The sequence below is a fragment of the Adiantum capillus-veneris genome, chromosome 28 (assembly GCF_014529385.1).
Source record: "Adiantum capillus-veneris isolate H3 chromosome 28, ASM1452938v2, whole genome shotgun sequence".
NCBI lineage: Eukaryota > Viridiplantae > Streptophyta > Polypodiopsida > Polypodiales > Pteridaceae > Adiantum > Adiantum capillus-veneris.
Window position 1 is genome coordinate 81,645,759 of NC_140958.1, and position 12,709 is coordinate 81,658,467.

The window sequence follows — 12,709 nt, forward strand, 5'->3', positions numbered from 1 at the left end:
AAGCCGAATTGCTGCGATAGTGCGTATCGCGGACAAGGGAATAGGCTCAAGCATGTAAGCGTGAGTACGGTTCCCTCTCTTAGCGAAGAACATGGTTTTGTAGTTGGGGGCAATATAGGTGGTGTAATGTATGAAGAGTGACCCACCGGATTTCTCCCAAGCCGTAATACATTGGCGTTGTAGAAAAGCTTCATTCACTTGAGAGTCAATTGAAGCATCATGTGGCAAGTGTAATGCATCCCATCTCCCAAACCACTTCTTTATGTCTTGCATCCATCCCGTGCTCAAGATCTTGCTTTTATGCGTCTTTTGAACTTTTTTGCTTGCTTCCCATGCAATTGTAGGAAGTCGATGTGAGGGGTTTTGACGCATCTTTATCATGTACTCCACAACCCTTTCCATGCCCATAACCTCAATTGGAAGAGATCCCGACTCAAGAAGTAGGAGCATATATGGTGTTTGTGTCTTAACTTGGAGAAAGTTTGTAAGAAAACACTTTTGGACATTCTCAAACTCTTTCCAAGTAGACTTTGAGATGCTTCCGCCCCACACTTCAACTCCATAAAGAAGAACTGGTGTCACCAATGCATCAAAAAGATACTTCTTGAGAACCCAACACTTGATGGTTCCCGCATTACACATGTTCTCAAATGCATAATATGCTCTCTTTCCCACTTCCAAACGACGCATAGCACATTCATGCCACTTGTGATTGGATGGAAACTCAAGGCCAAGGTACTTAAAGCTCTCAACAACTTCAAGTGTCTCGTTGTTGTACACAATGAATGGCTTCTCCTTATGGTTGGTTTTCACAAGCATAACCTTTGTTTTGGATTCATTTACAATCAGCCCACTATGCAAGCAAAAGTTCTCAAGGACAACCATAAGCTTTTGTGCATCTTCTAAAGTGTGTGCTAGAAGCACTACATCATCCGCATACAACAAAAGCATGATTACCGCATTGCAAATAGTGACCTCTTCAATGCCTTCTTCTTGCATAAATTCAAGTACCATTTGTTTCAATTGATTGATGCATAGACCAAAGAGAGTTGGTGACAATGGACATCCTTGTTTAACCCCAATAGTGCTTACAAAAATTTCTGAAATTTCTCTTCCCATGCGCAATTGACAAATCACCTTCTCATAGATTCAAGAAACCGCAAGCATAAACTCACTTGCCACTTGGAGTTCTTCCATCCTTCTCCACAAATTGTTACGTGGAATCATATCAAAGGCTTTCTTAAAGTCCACAAAACAACAATACAATCGCTTGCCTTTCAACCGACTTTCCTCCATGAGAACACGAAGAGTGACAAGATGATCAATGGTGCTATGGCATCGACGAAAACCCGCTTGTCCCTTTGCACGCTTGTCATTCTCTTCAGCCCAATCACTCAATTTCATCTCCATTATGCACCCAAACAACTTTGCCATAAGAGACCCAATCATTATAGTCCGGTAGTTGCTTACATTCTTTACATCCCCTCCTTTATGCAAAGGCTTAACCCAATTAGTACTCCAATCATAAGGCATACCATGTTGAAGTGCAAGGTTGAACATATCACACATCCACTCATGGGTAAAATCTCCCGTCCATTTGATCATCTCCGGCTTGATACCTTGAAGATCTCCCACTTTGCGAGTGGCCAACTTTTCAAGCCCACCGCATACATCCTCAATAGTAAAAAAAGACGGCATACATGGGAGTGAACCATAAAATGGCATTTTTTCAGTATTTTCTTGCTCATATAATTGCCTACAATGTGTGTACATATCCACTAGACTCAAGTTACCAAAATTCTCAACCCGCTTGCCTCTCAAGTTTCTCCAAAATCTTCCACATGCATGTGCCTTTTCTTGGACTTGAAATTCTTGTTGCTTTACTTCCCATCTTCTTCTCTTCTTTTGAATCAATGCCTTGTATGTATGCAAATGACTTTGATAGTTGTCTTTGTCCATAGCTGCATCAAGCTTTATCAAGGACTTTCGAGCATCTTGACATTCTTTATCAAACCACCTTTTGCGTGATCTATCTTTGTTGATACCATGGAGATGCTTTATGGAAAAGCATTCTTCTGCACAAGAACAAATAGCTTTCTTGAAAGCTTCCCATTTAGTTTCCAATGGTGCATCACATTGAAGCTTTGTCATCCATAATTTTTGCTCAACCATTTCAATGTACATTGGTGCCCGTTTGAAATCCATACATAGTGATAACTTCTCTTTCCTTTGGCTGAGATTATCATGATTAGTTGCTTCTCCACATGAAAGGTCAATACATAAGGTGTGATGGTCGGATTTCGGGGTCCATTGACCAAACATAAAACTCTTTATGCAATACATCATGGCTTCAGAGAGTAGCATATAGTCAATCACACTATCCCCATTATGTCTTCTACATGTAAATCCATTGGTTCCACTCCACAAAGATACACCATTGGCAATGAGCATACCCGTGCTATTACACATGTGTAAAAGTAACTTTCCATAGTGATCCGGCTCTTTCTCATCCATTGAAGTACGATCATACAAGTGAACTTTCTCCAACTCCCTTGAAATGTATGGCATATCAAATTGTTGAGTATCATGTTGCAATGTTTTTGTGCGAGCATTCATATCCCCAAATACAATAACATCACCTTCACCTTTGAAATAAGCAATGTCCTCTTCCAAATCAGAAAATGGTTGATCTCTATCCATGCAAGCATAAAAGGGAGAATCATGATGAGGAATGTAGCAACCGGCTACAAAAATGGGTGCTCTTTTTGGTGTCATAATTTTCAGCCATACATAACGTTTGTACTTGTCATCTTTCACAATTGATACAAAATCTTCCAATCCTTTCTTAACCATACATGCTAACCCTCCTTGTCCTCTTCTTTGCTTGAGATTCTTTGACCACATCAATGAATGTACATTGTAATCCTCCAAGCCGTTAATCCTTTGTGTATCATGCTCCCAAGTTTCAACAAGAAGTACAACATCGACTTTGCTTGTTAGTTCATCAATGCCAACCCCCGCATTCCATGGGTATCCATTACAATTCCAAAAGCATATTTTCAATTGTAACTCGGTCTCATAGGTCACGCATCCCTATTTGCTTGAGAGACTTGCCTCCTCCTTGGGCACATTTTCTTCATGAGAGATCTCCTTGTTTTTATTATTCTTTTCCTCATATGCCTTGCGACGCATATTTTGTTGCTTAATAGTGCGATCTTCACATACAAAACATTTTGTATCCCTCAAATAGATCCAACTATTATCAAGGATAATCTTTCGCTTGGTCTCATCCGGCATGGTGCATACAATTGGTCGTTCTCCCGAGAGAGGAGCTCCTTGCTTCCCCACTCTATGTGCTCCATAGACCATAACTCCGGACATGCCAAAGTGGGTTTTGAAGAAATATTCAATAACAATGGCAAGAGAAGGAGGTGTCTCTAACTTCTCTTCGGGAATTCCACGATTAACAATGTTCTTGGAACTTCGCTCCCGTTCCTTCAACTCCTCCACATCCACATTCTCAACATTCTTTGTTTGAACCATAGCTTGCATGAGTGAGGAATTAGAAACCACATTGCTACCACATACATCAGCCCAAGACTTGTTTGTGCATACATTTTTCATGTCGCATACATCCCGGCTCATAGTGTCAAATTTCTCCTCTTTCAATACATGGTCATGCTCTACTTTGCTCATCCGCTCCTTCAAAGCATTCAAGTCCACAAGAGAGCGTTTACATTCCTTGACTTCCTCTTCAAGTTGCATCAAACGTGTTGTTTGCATCTCAAGTGTCCTCTTGAGATTCTCATTCTCAACCACAAGTACCCTTAGTGTGCCATTCTGCATTGCAAGTGCTCGTAAGTCTTCGCCTTGTTTGTTTACGGTCTCTTGCAATGATACCAAGTACGCCATGATCATGGTTTCCAATGTCGTTGGTTGGGTGGTTGTGTTGCTATCTCCACACTTAGGAGATTTTGGATCATTTTCCACAATGGTTGTGGACCTTGTTGAAGAAGAAGAACCCTTGTGAGTGCCGGAAGACATTGTATGTAAAATAGGAGATGAGAATCAATTTTGTTGAACCTGTTCACTTCGGAAATGCTGCTACAGAAATGCCTTCCATAACTCTGAAAATTTTTGTCTTTACATCAATGCATAGAGGACTTCGTGCTCTTCGATTGAGGCTATAGATCACCCAAATCGGAGTTCGGATGAAGAAGTTATGATCAAAAGAGTGGACTGCTGTCTACTAGGTCAAAAAACGGCTGCACTGAGAGAGAGAGAGAGAGAGAGAGAGAGAGAGAGAGAGAGAGAGAGAGAGAGAGAGAGAGAGAGAGAGAGAGAGAGAGAGAGGTATGTTCAAGTGTTCGGAAAACATGTGTGTCAGCTTAATTTCTTGCCATTTTCAATTTCCGAAATTCATGTTGAGCGCAAGGGGAAAAGGAGAAATTCCAACAGAGCCTAAGAGACCAAGACCTTTCTCAAAACCGCTTTGTGGGTGATCTCTCGTCCTTCAGATACCTTTCTAAATCAGAGAACTCACCTTGTGTACTAGTCAACATTATTTTGTCAGCAAACCAGCTAAACAGCTCAATTCCAAAGGAGATTGAACGTTACCCGGAGCTCTTTAAAACTGGACCATAACAAATTCAAAGGAAGTATCCCTTTTGGTATAAGCATGTTGAAGAAGCTCCAAACCTTATCGTTGAAAGGAAACCAATTGAGTGGATCTCTTCCTGAGTTCGTATCACAATGCACGAAGCTAGTAGTGTTCGATTTAAGCAATAATAAGTTGGGGGGCACTCTTGGAAATTATTGGCTCGAGGCTCTCTCAAGGCTAAGGTTGTTAGTCTTGATCTTCAACAACCTTCATAGCCGGATAACTGCTTGTTTTATTCACCTTCTCAGCTTCTTTGCAATACTTAGAGATTTCCCATTCCAACCTTTGGAGCTTCATTCCTAATGACCTTCACTTGAAGTCTTTCATTGTCGAGGTAGAGGATGGGGTTAGTAAAAGCAGTGTCACCTCCTCTATCTCCAGATATGATGAGAAGCTGAAAGTGAATGCGAAGGTCCAAATTCTCACATTCCAATACTTGGTATGGATCATCACTTCCATTGACCTCTTTGAAAAGAAGGTAGTGGGGCAAATTCCTCCTTCTATAACCTCCTAGCTTGTAGGCATGGTGTTATTGAATCTCTTCGACAACCAGCTGAGCATGCATATTTTCGAAACCATTGCTAGTCTGCGCATATTAGAGTCCCTAGACCTTTCCCTAAACCACCTGAGTGGCACCATTCCTTCAAAACATTTTGAGTGCCTAACCTCCCTATCGACTTTGAATCTTTCCTACAACCCCCTCCCCTTTGGACTCAAGGCAAGCAATTGTCCAGATTCACTACTGTGAGCTACATGGGCGCTGATGATCTTTGTTGTTGGCTTGCTTAGACAATTGCTACACATGGAATGGTGTTAAATGATCTATCATTGTGCATTTTGTTTGTTTTTTTGTTAATACAACTTATTTTTAAATGTAGAGTTACTTATGGCATGTTTGCAAATTTAAGTTTAGTTTTGACTTGTATAGGTCAATTCACGACAAGGGCAATCGATGGCAGGCAAAAACGGTACATCTAATCGAAGAGGGCGTTCTCCTGCTAGGTGTTTTAAAGTTTTAAATATCTGCAATTAAATATTCTCATGAATTTTTTACATTTTTTAATAATGTTGGAATAAATAAATAGCCTTGGTTTCTAAAATCTATTGGAGATATATCTCATGGGCTATGCATAATATTTGAAATAATGCTCTAAATTAAATTTTGTTTCGTTTTGTTATTCCATAACAATACTTTATGTTTCATTATGTGCTTCCGTCAACAACTGATTTCTTTTTGAAGGTTACTAAAAATGTTGAATTGTTTATTTACATTGGATCAGCCCTAGATCCCGTGGTCGTGCCCGGAAAGGGAGGAGTAGTGACCAAATCTCTTATGGTCATGTGGATAGTAGTGACCAAGTCTCTTCGATTTCAGCTACTATCATGATAGAGGAGCTAGAAACACAAGAAAAGGAGATTCTATCTATGGACATGGGGCAGGGATCTTTACATGAGATAGATGAGACACTAGCCCCTGAGGAGAATGGGTTGCAGATAGTCCCATGGGAGATAAGGGATGAGGTTGGTGCAGCCGCAGAAATGGAGGATGAACAAAAAATCTTCATGCATAGGGGAGCAGATATGCTTGAGAGCACACGTGTATTTAGCTGCTTTGATTGTCCCTCTATTCCCTTTTGCAGATTGATTCCATATGCAAGGGTGAGAGGGTTGAGAGACGATCTTAGTGGGTTGAAGTCTGCCTTTGCAAAAGAAGGCTATATGCAAGAAAAAGGAGCTTTCATTGTCTCTTTATTGACATGCAAAAGAGAGGAGAGCCTTGTGACAGGTATGTCAATACTTTCTATCTTTTTGCCATTGTTCACATTCTTTGGATTTTGTTTAAAGTTTAACTTTTGTGTGTACTCAAGATGAGATCAAAGCAACATGGGGACCTCTATGGAATGAGATCAATGATGAATTCGAATGTGAATTGAAAAAGAAACCAAAGTTTCAAGATCTTGTCAATCACATGTTCTATGTTTGGGAAGGGAATCATCGTACTGTGGCATGGACAGAGGCAATTAAAGAAATGTTTTCCACTTCTAAGGAGAAGCATTGTCGTTTTTTGTGCACTATCATAGATCCTACCAAAGTGCCTGAGATTGCGTTGCTAAGTAGTTTACAAAGAATGAACTTGTAAGTGTTTTGCTTGATCAACTTTGCAAGTATTTAAGTTATCGTATGTTTGAATGCTTGCATGATATGTCAATGCAGCCTGAATACTCATGCTTTGGTTTCCACTCATCTTTGTGATGATATCGTTAATACCACACACATTTGTGCGGCGGATCATGTGATGTACTTAAACAGTTTACCCGAAAAGGATCAAAATCTTATTACCTCCGTACGGAAAGAGTATGCCAAAGGTTCAGAGCCTTGGTATCTGCTCACTCGACGTTACCTTGGTAGGTTGGTCTATGATTTATGAATCAAATAAATTGCTTTCTTTTGTCATTGGTGTGAGTGATTATTAATATAGTCTTGCTTATTTTGGATTTTTGATTCAAATGACAAAAGAGAAAGATAAGAGAATGTCAAATATGAAGCATGGTTTGTCTGAAGAAGACTTCAAAAAGGAAGAGGAGAGAATTCACCAAGAGATCACACACAAATATCAAGATCGTATTTGGAAGGTACTTTATTTGTTTGCATCTACTCTTTATTTGTGGAAAATGGTACAATATGTAATTAGAGTAATTATCATTTTTATACTCATATTGCAGTTACTTAACATTGTGGATCCCAACCTTGGGACGGATTGGCTAGCAAGGGTTTTGTCTCTGAAATTGGGTAATGATAGTTGGGCTACATTGGAGAAATTGAACTTAATAGAACTCCAAGATGCTCCTGTTCAAAACAAAATTCATTGGATTTCTTTGCTTGAGGTGGACAAGATTACAAGGGGTGCATATGGTCTTAAGAAAGGAGATCACGTCTTTCGCATGTAAGATGACCCTTGATAATTAATCTTTAATTTGTTGTACTGTCTTTTTTTTCTCTCACTCTTTTTGGACTTGTAGGTGGCTTCGTAGAGAGGGTTTTTTGGCACGAGTCTTTGAAAGAGCATTTTAGATTGTGTCAGATCTTATGGATGTGCCTGGCGTTGTGCCTTTGCCACATGACTCTACCCTCACATTCTATTTTGAGGAGATAAAATTTGAAGCCTGGCCCTTTTTGTTTCCAATTGAAGTGTCTCTTGGAGCAAAGACGAAGGATGTGGAGAAGCCGGCATTGAAGAAGGTAGATACATTACGAATGGCAGCACAATGTTTGTCTTTCAGGTGAACAATTTATTAATTGCAATTTTATTAGTTTGTTATGTTTATGTGATGAGCTTCATGTAACTTGTTAGTTGTTCAATGTAGATTCCTTATGTTTTTGGTATCCAAGAATGTGCTGCTGCCATGCCTTTTTTGGCAAGACAGTGGACTCAGATGGCTACTCAAGACACATACATGTATCCCTCTAGTATGCGCACCTTGATTGCATGGGAGATTGAGAATTTTCCATGGTGGTTAGATATGGAAAAAGGACATGTTCTTGATCGTGAAAGAGAGCTGCATGACACGATGTCGAGGGATGCTGTGATACAAAATCCACCAGCAGATAGACGAGAGGCAAGACATGCATGTATTTTTCACTCTTTGGCATGCCAAACAACCATAAGTTAGTAGTATTTTGAATTAAAATGTTTTGTTTAAGATGCACGCAACTCGCAAAAGGAAAAGGAAACATTTGTGGATACGATTGTAGAGGAGGATGTGGGCTCAATGTCTGGTATGTCTTATAAAAGTTTGTTAATGCTTTCCAAAAATATGCTTCATAGATGACTAATTTTATCTTGTTGTGATGCTCTAGTGTCTTCTGGCACCATCATGGCTAGGAAGACTATCTCATTTGTTTATCTTGTGGAGTCTCCACTACAAAACATATCCAGTTTTGTTGACACAGGGTGCATGGCCATAGTGGGGGACTACATTGCCATTGCTGCAGACTTCAGAGCGGGAGTCCGGAATCCCATATGGATCCTCATACATGAGCATCTTTCATGGGCACGTTCATAGGCTACACTATATACTCACGCGGGGAGAGCCGTTCCATGGGCTGTTGATTTCATTTTCTTGGATCTCCCCTTTGGTGGGTCTCTAGTAGGCTCCTCTACTCTACCTCAGTGGGACATTTGTAGTGAGGATCATGTGCGTGATGGAGTTCATTTGGCATTCTCGATGCTAGCAGATTCAGGCTGGCTTCTAATCATGGTGTCTACGGCGGATGAGATCCTTTTGTTTATGATCATGCCATAAGATAGTAATAATCATTGTACGTGTTTGTAATAATTAATGCTTTGAATAGGAGAGGCCATTGGGTGGGTGGAGAGGTTTTGTCGTGCTGCAGAGATGGTTGTTCATCGACGTATTGTAGTACTCCATCATGGAGCCTATGGTCATTTTTTGAGTTTTGGAGGTCCTATTGAGGTGAAACACTTGCTTTGTACTAATACTCTAATGATTTATGTTGTTGATTTCTCTAACGGTGCCTCTTTTGTTACACTGTCTTTGCTCTGTGCTATTTATGGTTCATCGAGTAGGTATGCGTCCACCGTGCTTCGTAGCAGAGAGCACTATTCTATTTTCTCGCCTTGGCATGTAGTCATCGGATTCTTTTATGATGCATCATGTTCCGGAGCTCTCTCATGATAGATCATCATCAGGCGAGCCATTGCGAGGTGGATTGCAGCGGAGCCATTCTTTTGTTGCATGATTTGTGGAGCTCCTTTGTCGGCGTGGAGGTATTTACTTGGAGCTTGGATGTGGTACAGCCCCTACACTGGCAGCTTGTGTGGGATCAGGACGGACATGTGTCGGCTCCTTTTGTTGCATGATTTGTGGAGCTCCTTTGTCGGCGTGGAGGTATTTACTTGGAGCTTGGATGTGGTACAGCCCCTACACTGGCAGCTTGTGTGGGATCAGGACGGACATGTGTTGCGCTCGACATTGATGAGCCATTGATTTCAGGATATGTGCTACCATTGCTCCGTCGTAGAAAAAGAAGCAGAGAGGACCCCTCCACCTCCTTAGATATTGATGATGAGGGTGATATGCCATCGCGTGTCAATCCCTTTGATGACTAGTGAGGCCCACGTCTTACTATGCCATTGACATTGCTTATGTTTTTTTATCCTTTTGATGTCAACATTGGCATTTAGTGTTTATGGATATTGATTCTATGTCTTGTTTAGTATTTTGTCTTGACGATGCATTTTCTTGTTGATTGGAAGTTCCATGCCGGTCTACGCAGAGGAGATGGCTCAGAGCATGGAAGCGGACATGCGATACGATTCTAAAATCTGTGAGACACGTCGGAGACGGAATGTCTACATCGACGATGAGTGTGAGAATTGAGGGATTTGTAGCATATGGTTCTTGTCATGTTTTGATGGAAACTTTTGAGTCGATGTTCTAATGTTTTAAGTCGTGGATGATACGTATTCACTCTGTAAAACAATTTGGTTATAATTTCAAATCCTCCTGTGAGGTGCCTTAAATGGCTAATGGGTTTGTTTTGAAATATTGATCTATGTACAAAGATTTCTATTCCCTTGGATGTGAATGCAAAGCTGAGTGCAAAGAAGGGTGATGTTGTTGAGGATGTCAACATGTACAGGAAGATTGTGGGTAGTCTAATCTACTTGACTATCACAAGGCCAGACTTGAGCTACACAGTAGGCTTGGAGAGTCAGTTCATGCAGCTTCCGAGGAAGCCACATTTGGATGGAGTACGACGCACACTTAGGTATGTGCAAGGTACTCTTGACTACGCATTGTTCTATGCAGCAGATGCACCATTAGCATTGTATGGGTATACAGATGCAGATTGGGCAGGTAGCATTGTTGATAGGAGATCTACGAGTGGCTTCATGTTCTCTTTTGGGAGTGCTGCTGTTACTTGGAGCAGCAAAAAGCAGCCTACGGTTGCTTTATCGAGCACAGAGGCCGAGTACAGAGGTGCAGCAGTTGCGGCGTGCGAGGTAGCTTGGCTACGCACATTACTTGAGGACTTGGGAGTGCAGGTGGACCAGCAGATTTTCATCCATTGTGACAACCTCAGCAGCATGCAATTGGCTAGGAACCCAGTGTTCCATGCCAGGACCAAACACATAGAGGTCCATTACCACTACGTTCGAGAGCGAGTGTTGGCGGGCGACATCGACTTGGTCTACGTCAGCACAGAGGAGCAGATAGCGGATATCTTTACCAAGGCCCTCGAAGCTGAGAAGCTTCGACGTTTCCGGACTATGCTTGGACTCTGCGACATGCAGAGCTCGAGGGGGAGTGTTGAGATGTCGAGCTCTACACCTTGAGCTGGCATCCACTACGGGTCTTGGCCGCTTACGGCATTTACTCACTGGCGCGTTAGGTGACCGACACGGAGGATCTCTGCCAGTGATTCTACAGCTGGACTACACTTATAGTGCCAGCCTAGTACGCTTCTAGCAAGTTCACACTTAGTGACCGCATGTACATATGTGCTACTTTTCAGCTTTAGCACTTAGTCATTTTGTACTCTCTTTTCGGTGAAGAAGAAGAAGAAGCTTTCCATCTCTGTGTGCTTTGTGCTTGTCTTGTGTAGCTCTCTTGCATCCTCATTCTTTACACAAAATTCTCTTGTGGAAAAGGATAGGAGAAAGAAGTGGTTTGATTGCCATGTGAAGGACAAGGACATCAAAGTTGGTGATAAAGTCCTTATGTATGGAGTACGTAAAGAGAAGAAAAAGTTGAAATATGCTGGTAAAGGACCATATAGAGTATGTGAAATTACCCCACAAGGTACCCTTCGTGTGGAAACTCTTGATGGAGTTGAAACCATTGGATTCCTCAATGGGAGTAAATTCAAAAGATATTATGATCCTTTAAGCCAAGAAGAACTATGGGCCATTCATCAAAAGAAGGCCGCCAAAGCACAAACCGAGTTAAAGAAGATACAAGCTCAAGCTGAGGCTAAGGAGCGAAAACAACGTATAAGACAAAAACGAGAGGCTAACCTTGGAGTCACAAATGCATTCCACGTGGAAATCGAAGAGGATTGGTTGGACTCTGACACACCTCTACGATAGCCAATTGAGTTAAATAGCGCCTATGGAAAAGTGCTATATAACGCCTTATTGGACACGGGTGCTAAATATAATCTGCTATCCTATGGGGTGTGGTGTCAGTTAGGGAAGCCACCTCTATCTGAGAGTATTATCCAAGTCAAGGGTGTCAACAAGAAAAAAACTACGGTTTTTGGAATCTGGCACACTTCTGTCAGTTATGACAATGGAATTTTAGCTCAAGACTTTTTGGTCATGCCTACTGGAACTATGGAGGGTAATATAAACCTAGGACGCACGTGGATGATAGCCACCAAATGCACTATTGATTGGGGGATTGGGGGTGTCACAACGCAAAAACCAACTTTTATCCCTACCACTCAAGCCATAGTCCCTGAGATATTGCCTAAGGAAATAAAACACAAGACATTGCATGTCCAGGAGGTTGAACCATACGTCCCCATAGCCCAACTCTCTAGATCTTCAACTGATGTAGTTGAAAGAAAGCTTGAGACACACAAGAACCATCCTATTATAACAAAGAAAGCATACAAGTGGGTCCCTAAAGCTTCTTTAGTAACCATGGCTGATGCTAAAAAACGGAAGCCTCGTAAGAAACGTCCCACTCGCTCCAAGAAATGTAAGAAAACGTGGCGCTGGATTCCTAAACGACTATTAAAAGCCCAAGGATACTATGATGGAAATGAGAAAATTTGGGTACCTAAACGTAAGATGTGTCCTTCCCTATCGACAATAAACCCATATGAGTCAAACAGTGTAACGCTAAAGCCAATGGCAGACCGTGGGAAGGGAAAGATCACAGAATGCTACACACCTAGTCCAAAGCTAGTTTGGGCTCCAAGGCAAACCCAATTTATTCCACCTAGCTCAGGAAGGGGGGGGGTTCCATGAAGCTTCTAGCTCCTCATGTAATACATCCATAGAGGTAAAAGCTTCTA

The 12,709-nt window shown here is 41.5% G+C and overlaps 1 pseudogene; it reads left to right on the forward strand.

Moving 5' to 3' along the window:
- Positions 1-9,791, forward strand: part of LOC147420770 (uncharacterized) — a 28,311-nt pseudogene extending 18,520 nt beyond the window's left edge.
- Positions 9,792-12,709: the final 2,918 nt, after the last annotated feature.